The sequence below is a fragment of the Cupressus sempervirens genome, chromosome 3 (assembly GCF_028749045.1).
Source record: "Cupressus sempervirens isolate cs-2001-9-10 chromosome 3, ASM2874904v1, whole genome shotgun sequence".
NCBI lineage: Eukaryota > Viridiplantae > Streptophyta > Pinopsida > Cupressales > Cupressaceae > Cupressus > Cupressus sempervirens.
In genome coordinates this window covers 606,879,563-606,888,803 of record NC_143120.1, presented here as the reverse complement: position 1 = coordinate 606,888,803, position 9,241 = coordinate 606,879,563, and positions in this window count along the sequence as shown.

Genomic DNA, 9,241 nt, shown 5'->3' with positions numbered 1-9,241 from the left:
AAAAGGATATTATGGAGGAGATGGTCTCCTTTTTTTCTTCTTAATGACTTCAGATCCTGATATTGACCTAACTCATCAAGTTGAGTTATTAGATGCTATTCCCTCTTTGGTTACTAAAGAGAAAAATAGAATGTTGTGCTCTATTTCTAAGGAAGAGGAAATTTATAAGGATGTTTGTTCTTTAGGAGGGGATAAATCTCCAGGACTGGATGGTTTTCCTATGTTCTTTTTTCAGAAGGAATGGAAATTGGTTGGGAAAGATGTGTGTGATGTTAAAGAATTTTTTTGAGCCAAAAGAATGTTGAAGGAAATAAATTCCACTTTCCTATGCCTTATTCCCAAAAAAGTTGCAGCTGACTCTTCGGATCAATTCAGGCCTATCAGTTTATGCAACTCTTTTTATAAAACTATTCCAAAAGTCCTAACCTTAAGTTTGTTTCTCCTGCTACTGTCACTTATTTCTGAGCAAGAAAATGGGTTTTTTCTTGGTAGACAAATCCTTAATTCTATTATTTATGTGCAAGAGAATATCCATTCTTTATCTCTCTCTAATAATCAGTGCTTTATTATGAAAGTAGATATTGCAAAAAGCTTATGATCGAGTTGAATGGGCCTTTCTTTAGAAGATTTTAGTGGCTTTTGGTTTTATTATCAATGTAGTGAAGATTATCTCATAGATGATTTCTACTACTTTGATAGTTATCCTAGTTAATGGTTTTTCCTTAGAGTTCTATAAACCTTCAAGGGGATTAAGACAGGGAGATCCTTTATCTCCTATCTTATTCACTATTATGGTTGAATTTTTGGGTAGATTTATTGGGAATCTAGTTTCTCTAGGGGTTATTAAAGGATTATAGCCTTCTTGTCATCCACTTATTTGTTCCCATGGGAAATTTGTGTATGATACTATTTTTCTGGGTAAAGCCGAGGTTAGGGAAGCCAAGAATCTTAAAATGGCTTTTAACCTATATACTTCTACTTCTAATCAATTGTTTAATTAGAATAAGAGTTCTTGTATTTTATCAATACTCCTATATCTAGACAGAGTAAAATTGCTAAGACTCTTGGGTGTTTTGTAGGTTCTTTCCCTTGTATTTATCTAGGCCTCCCTTTGGGTCCTAATGCTTCAGACTCTGTTTGGGATGATCTTGTTAAAAAATTCAACAAGAAACTGGCAAGATGGAAGGGTATTCTTTTGAGTCAAGATGGTAAAATTACTCCCCTCAAGTCTAGTCTCTAAAGTATCCCTACTTATGCCTTGAGTCTCTTTAGGATTCTAGCTATGTATGTTGATTCTATTGACAAAATTCAAAGGAACTTCCTTTGGTCTGGTGTTGAGGAAAGGTAGAGAATGGTTTTAATTTCTTGGGATCAAATCTGTAAGCCTAAAATGGATGGTGGTCTAGGAATCAAGCTGGTGAGAAGTATGAATAAAGTTCTTCTTGCTAAGTAGGGGTGGAGAGTTTCTTGAGATGATAAGGAATGGAGTACTATTTGGAAACATAAATATCTCTTTAATGCTCCTTATTTGTCTAATTTTCATGCTTATCCTAATGTTTTATCTCCTTCTACCATTTGGGGGAAGTGCAAGGAGTTAAAAATATTTTAATCAAAGGTTGTTCTTGGAAAGTGGGTAATGGACAAAAGATCAAGTTCTAGGATGATGCTTAGATTCTAGATCATCCTTTGATTGAGGATTTTGAGGATAGAATTCTAATTGATAGAGTTAAACAAATGTTTGGTACTCTTGTGGAACATTATTGGATTAATAACAAATGGGTTAACCTTGCTTATATTAATCGAGATTTTCATAATACTTAGTTAATCTTGAATGCTTTTAGCCTTTATCCTCATATTGAAGATAAAATGATTTGGGGTGTTGATGCTACTTGTTGCTTTAAAGTCTCCTCTATTTTTAGAACTAAGGAAAAAGGTACTCAACCTTTGTGGAAAAAAGCTTGGATAAAAGGTCTCACTCCTAAAATCAATATTTTTTTTTCTGGATCTTGCTTCAAAACAAAATTCTTACTTTGGATAATTTTCCAAAAAGAGGAATTAATGTGGTCAATAGATGAAGCTTATGTAAAGAGGACTATGAAGAAAGAAACCATCTTTTTTAAAATTGTAGGTATAGTCAAAAAGTGTGGAGTTACATCCTTAACCATTGGAATTTAGATTGGGTTCATCACAATAAAATTGATCATTGCTTCTAGAGTTGGTCTTGTCCATCTAAGGAGGGCGAGAGCAATATTATTTTTTTGTGAAAAACTACTCTACCCCATCTCTAGTGGGGAATTTGGAAAGAAAGAAATAATAGATTTTTTAGAGACAAAGAAATGCCTAAGTAGGTTCTTTGGCATAACATAGTCAGAGCTATCAAAGAAAACTTCAACTCACACAAAAAATTTAGTGATGAATTCCAAATAAATAACCCTATGTAGACTAAAGGCTTTAAAATGATGATTGATGATCAAATAAATAATGTGAAATGGAAGTCTCCACCTATAGGATGGATAAAAGGAAACTTTAATGGTGTTGCTAAAGGTAATCCTGGGAAAACTGGTTGTGGAGGGTTTTTGAGGGACCATCCTTGTAGAATTGTTGATGCTATTCCTATTCCTATTGGAATCTCTACTAGCCATAAAGTTGAGGAAATGAAAATGCTATATACTATGAGGTTGGCTATGGAAACTGGTTATTAGAATCTTTGGATGGAAGGAGATTTTATTAATATTATTAATATGCTCAATAACAAGAATCTGATCACTTGGTCTATTGAAGCTAGTTTAACAGAAATCAAAAGCCTAATGAATAAATTTGATAATGTGATATTTTCTCATATTTTCAAGAGGGAAATTCTGTTGCTGATTGGATTGCCAACCAAGCTATCTATCGGGAAAGCAAGAGCATGGAGATGATGGTGATTGCTAATAATGACAGGACACATGCGAGAGAAGGAAATATTTCCTAAGATTGGAAAATTTATGAAGAAAAGTGGTGGGTTTATAAAGAACAAATTGAGATTCCAAAGGAAGTATGAGTGCACTATTATGATTTGGGTTTCACATGTAAGTATAGTTATTAGCTCCTCGATAATATTCATTAATTTTCTTCATTTTCTAGGTTGTGCTACTTTGATTTTCTATAGGGATTTTCAAGTTTTTGAGATGGGTGGTGAACCTAGAAAGCAAGAGCAGAGCAATTGTAGGCTTGGAAGGCAAAGTTTTCTATATGGAAAATCTTGCAAAAAGGAAATGTGAAAACCTATTTGGAGTGGCTCCATGGTTATAAACCTCATATAACAGAAGCATACTTCAAAAAATGGTTTGAAGATAGGGTGAGTTTGCATGGGGTCACAGTGAATTTGACTAAAGATTTTATTGTAGAGGTTATGGGGCTTCCAAATGAAGGGTTAAAATTTAGTAAGGAGACTAGCATTTCCAATGCGGCCTTCAAAAAATTTCCAAAGATAAAAGATGAAGAGAAGAGGCTAGAGAAAAATGGGAATTTCTACGAATTGAAACAAATTAATGTTATCTAGAGGGATGTGTTGTCTTGTATATGTGAGTATTTTATTCTTGATGGTAGGGCTAAAAGGGTCCATAAATTTCACTTTGTTTTCCTAAATCATTTTAGGCACAAAGATAGGATTTCCTTCCCATTTTTTCTAAAATACTCTTCACTTCTTAGTCTTTATACTCATAGGGAAAACAGAGTATTGTCTTGTGTTGCATGAAGGCTTAATTTTACTTATTGAAAACTATTGTAAAATTAAGGCTATAAATCCCTCTCTAGTCAATGAGAAAAGGAAAGGGATTGGAAGTGTGACCTACCCTAAGAGAATTAAGGCTAAATAAGGGGCAAGTGTTAACAAGAAGATTTCAAAATAGGAAAGGATTAAGAAACATGTTGAGGAAATTATGGAGTCTAATAAATTGGACAATAATAAGAAGATGGAAATAGACAATGATGAGAAAATGGAAATGGGGGATTTTAGCTCTAACTTGGATGGGTACTCTGGGAGTAAAGGGGTGTTTACTGGTAAAGATAATGTGGAGTGAAGTTATCATAGAAAAATTGGGTTAGAATCCCATGGTGAGGAAGATGAAAAAAAAAGTGGTCACCCTTCACATAATGCTAGTGAGGAGATAATGGAGGAGGAAATAGGAAATGAGAATGAAGGAAAATACCCTATTGATAAGGATGATAGTTAGAGTAAATGTGTGAATGAGGAGAGGATAGAGAATACAAACATAAATACTGATACCTAGATCAATACCATTATTTCCTTTGAGCCCAGGAAGGAAGATGATGAGAGGGATGATGCTAAGCTCTCCTTTCTTTAAACTGCAAAGCTTAAGGTAGAAACTTCTCTTAAGGCTAATTCATGGTTGTATAAAGAATTAATGGCTCTCAAAAAGAAAATAGGGATAATGTAGAGAGATTTGGATGCTGAACGGGATAAGATTATCCAGCTAGAAGTACAAATCGATTGAATTCCTAATAAGATTAAAGAATATGAATAGGAGTTTCATCACCTTATTAAGGAAAGTGGGCTAAAAATGGAATAGGTCACTTCCAGTCTTTGTGCAGTGGTGACCAGTCTGGGAAAGAAAAGTAATGATGAAATTATGTCACCTGGTAATACTAGAGTGGAGAGTCCTAGTGGGCCTAGTAAGAGAACAAGGAAAATCACAAGGAAAAGGGTTGTTGAGGCTCTTGGGGCTCCTATTCCTTTACCTATTGACATTATCAAGAGTATTGCAGAAGCAGGTAAAGAGGTGGTGAACATTATCAAGGAGTTGCTATAGGTGCAAGCTTTGGATCATGCATGTTGGTTCCTAGTCTTAGTGATTTTGCAGGTTTTGTCTTTTTGCATTCCTGTTTGTTTAGAACTCTAGGTTCCAGGTCCTTGTAAAACTTGGTTATTTTATATGGTTCAAACTCTTGGTTTTAGGTCCCTGTAAAACCTAGTTTGGTTTTTTTTTAAACTTTGGGTTTCAGGTCCTTGTAAAACCCAATAGTGCTTTAAATGTTTATCTTTAGATGTTTGTTAAGGGTCTTAGGTCCTATCAAAACATACTTTTACTATAAGCTAAAACAATCTTTTTATTTGTGCTCTAAAATTCTTATTTTTTAGCTCCTACGATTGATCCTATATTCACTATGCCACTTGCTACAAGGAAAAAAATTATTTCATTTTTGATGTGTTTATTTCACTTGAACTATTATTTATTAGATGACATTTCTTAATATTGGATTCATTTTATGCATAAGGCGGTGAGGAAATTCTTGTATGTACCCATGTTAGATGTACATGAACACTAAAGAACTGTGATCAATTACTCATGAGCAATGAAGATAAACTTCCCCTAGAGTAGCCCACCTTCTAGGTACTTTAAAGATTAATCCTCTCTCTTACTTTCAATCTTATACTCATAGTCAAATGCACTAACCTCCCATGCAGTCCTTTGTAATAACTACTAATCCCATTATTATTTTGCAGGGAATAATCTATATTATGAAAAACTTAATGATGAATTTTTGCGCATATATGGGCCAACCATACACATAGGGTATCATATTTTGATTTCATTTCTAGATCAAGTTTCCTTTCATCAATTTCTTCAAGTAAATTAAAATTTAGCTTCAATTCATTTATGAATCTAACATTTTTTTTCTTTTCTTAAAAGGTAGAATTTACAAACTAAAGAGTTAAAGGATAAACTCATTGATGCCATGACAACACTTTTTGGACCCAATATCTTTCAAAGACTTAGGCTCCTTGAGAAAGTGGGCCAAGATTTTAAGTATATTAGGTATAATTATAGGACCCAAATGCAAACCAACCCTTAAAAAGGATGCCACTAAGAAAAGTGCATGACATGGTGGAGAAATAGCACCACCCAAGGAAAGAAGGTATGTCATAATATTAAGAATAAAATTATGTACTAATTACTCTTAATACTTATCTGATCTAATATATTTGAAACTTCACATAGGTTTTTTAACACATCAAAGGCATCCAAAGCAAGAAAATAGAAGCACAATCAACACAAGCTCGACTTGGGTGGATATTCAAAACTTGATGCACAAATTATAAGTATAAGTAAATGAAAAATAATATGAAAATATTTATAAATTTTAAAAAAATTGGTCTTGATGAAATTTATTACAAAAATAATTCATGATACCAAGAAAAAATGTAGGCCTTGGAGTTTTAAAAAAACTTCTAAAGAGGACAACAAATTATTCTATAGACAAGGCAATATAGTCATGGTTGAATGACTCTGAGCATTTAGTGCACAAGGTTCTTCTATTGGATCTATTGATGAGGTAAATAAGTAAATTTATTTTTATTTCAAATTGAAAACTTTAGAAATTAATAAATTTGATATTAGGTTCCAAAAATATAAGTCATTATATTTGTTTCTCTTGGGGTTTCACAATGCTTGCCCCATTTAACCTAGAAATGGGGACCCCCTAGTATTTTTTTGTCTTCCAAACCCCTAGTTTGTAGCGTGGGTTATTTTTTTGTTGAAAATAGATTGAAGAAACCAATCAAAGATGGATATTGTAAAGGAAGATTTTTGAGAACATACAAGGATGCTTCAATCATTATTTTGTCACTGATGTCAAAACTGCTACTTGTTGGTAAGACAATTGCTTATAAGATTTAAGTACTATCACTTATTTGATTAATAAAGAGGATTTGATCAAAAGATGTAACAACAACACCTAGAGGAAAGGTTGAGTTATGATTCTGTAATGAAGTACAAGGATCAATTAAGATAGTGATGACATGATGCATTGATAATCTACTTAAGGTTACAAAGGCTGGTTACACTAAGAAAGTTTAGAAGAACAAGTTACAAAAAGTTTGTCTACCAAGCTTGACTAAGTAGATACTAGGTGCCAATAAAATTCAATGCAAGTTGAGCAAAAAAATAGTTGGAACTGAGTGAGTTTTCATTCTAGTGTATGCTGAGCAGAGAAATGGATGCTGGGTAAAGTTTAGTGGATGCTGAGCACTAGTAAACTTTAGTTAATGTTGAGTGATATTATAGTAGATGTCAAGAAACATAGTATGTGCTAAACATCAGAAGGTTGATAATGTTGAGCTACTGCATTATTTGAAAGATCATGAATTTGATGAAACTAAGCTAACAATTTTATTCTCTTGGAATTTGTGAACCAGGTGGAAGATAAGGATGATGGGCTAGTGGCATAGAATTCAAGGTGAACTATTTTTAGGTGAATTCAAAGAAGATTCTAGGAGAAGTTTCTAGAAGAAAGATGGAATATGGGGTAGATACATTGTATCCTACCTAATTTATCCTAACCCTAAATTGGATGATGGAAAATGAGTGGCAAAGTATCTTAATTTCCTATTTATAGGAATGGTTGTTCATGAAGTAATATATTTGGATGTGAGAACCTAAAGAAGATAGGAAGTCAAGGGCTCTACTTCATCAAGTGACCTAAGAGGAGACTGCATTGGTGTGCTAAGCAAGAAGGCTTAAGGAGATGAATGTTTGAAGGGTGAACAAGCTATCAGAACTGAAATATATAAAGGCCGAGTAGAATTGAGGATTTAATAGCGATCTATAATCTACAAATAAAGTTGTAAGTTGTATCAGATCAAAGCCTTACTATTACTCTCTAACAATTGTATTAGTCTAGGGTAAATCCTTTGGATTAAGGTTGACCTAATAGTCATTTGTAAATCCTTTAACTTGGTGACATTCCAAGCAAATGGTATAAAGTCCTCTAACAAGGCTCACTCCTAACATGGTGATTGAAATCCTTTAACTAGTTCACATTTAATAGTGTGTATTGTAACCTTTAATAGGGTTGACATCACTTGAGAAGAGTGAAAAGAGTAGCATGTTACTGGTAGTTTTTCCCAAATTGAATTTCCACATAAATCACTATGTCAAGTGTGTTGATGAATCTATTATGTTTCATTCTTTACATTTTTACAAGTTGATTTGATAGTAACCTACAAGTTTTAAGTGATTGCATAATCCTATGGATGCATGTTTGGGTTCACTAAGCTAAGAGAAAAGTTTTATTTATACATCTAGACTTTGAATAACTAATTCACCCCCCTCTCATTTATTCTAAAGAATTTAAAAAATTGGTATCAGAGTCATTTTCTTAAGAGGACTAGTTAGAAGGTACACAAGTACAAAGATAAAGACGTCAAAAAGAGAAGTACCCAAGCTTTAAAGAGACAACTTTCCTACATAGAAAAGTTTGATGAAGCCACACCTTGGAGGACTTGGAGATCATGCACAATTTACTATTACCACTAAACATGTTGATCTTGTTGGAGCCCCAACTACTAAATATATGAAGAAGAAGAAAGAACACAAGCAAACAATGTTGGAGATTGCCTCTGCCCTAAGTTATATCAAATTTGATGATATCAAAGACCTTGATAGTACAAAGAAAAGGTGGGATGCCCTAGCTACTATCTATGGAGGTGATACAAATGTTCTAAGAGCCAAAGCTGAAAGTCTTAGAGGTAAGTTTGATGATATGAGAATGTTAGAAGGAGAGAATATTGCTCAATATGTTGCAAGAATAAAAGAAGTTGTTAATGCAATAAGAGGAGCTACTAGTAAAATAGATGATGATATTGTACTAAGAATTTTTTTAAGGATACTGTTACCTAAATATGCTATTATATTTTCTACAATTCAAGAACTGAGATGTATTCAAGGGAATGATCTATCACTTAAATATCTAGTAGGTAGATTCACTAATTTTGAGTTATCTAATTTTGATAATTACAAACCTAAAAAGATTGATTTTTCTTTCCAAGCTAAAGTGTCATTAAAGGAACCTAATGAGAAGAAGAAAAAGAAAAAGAAGTATGTGTCCAATGATAGTGATATAGATGAGGAGGATGTTGAACAACTTGAAGCACTACCAGAAAGAAGATTCCACAAAGGCAAAGGAAAGTTCAAAGGTAAGTTACCTATCATTTATTTCAATTTCAATGAGGTTGGTCATATTGCTACTAGATCTCTAGAGAAAAAGAACTATAGAGGTGGTGATAAATACAAAGGTAGAAGAGATGAAGAAATCAAGGATTACAAATAAAAAGGCAAGAAGTCCTGCTACATTTCTAAAGAGGAAACAAAGGATGATTCTGATGAACATGATGATAAAGTGGTGTATGTTTCAATAAAGGATAAATCTGTTGAAGATGAGGCAACTACACTTGTGACTT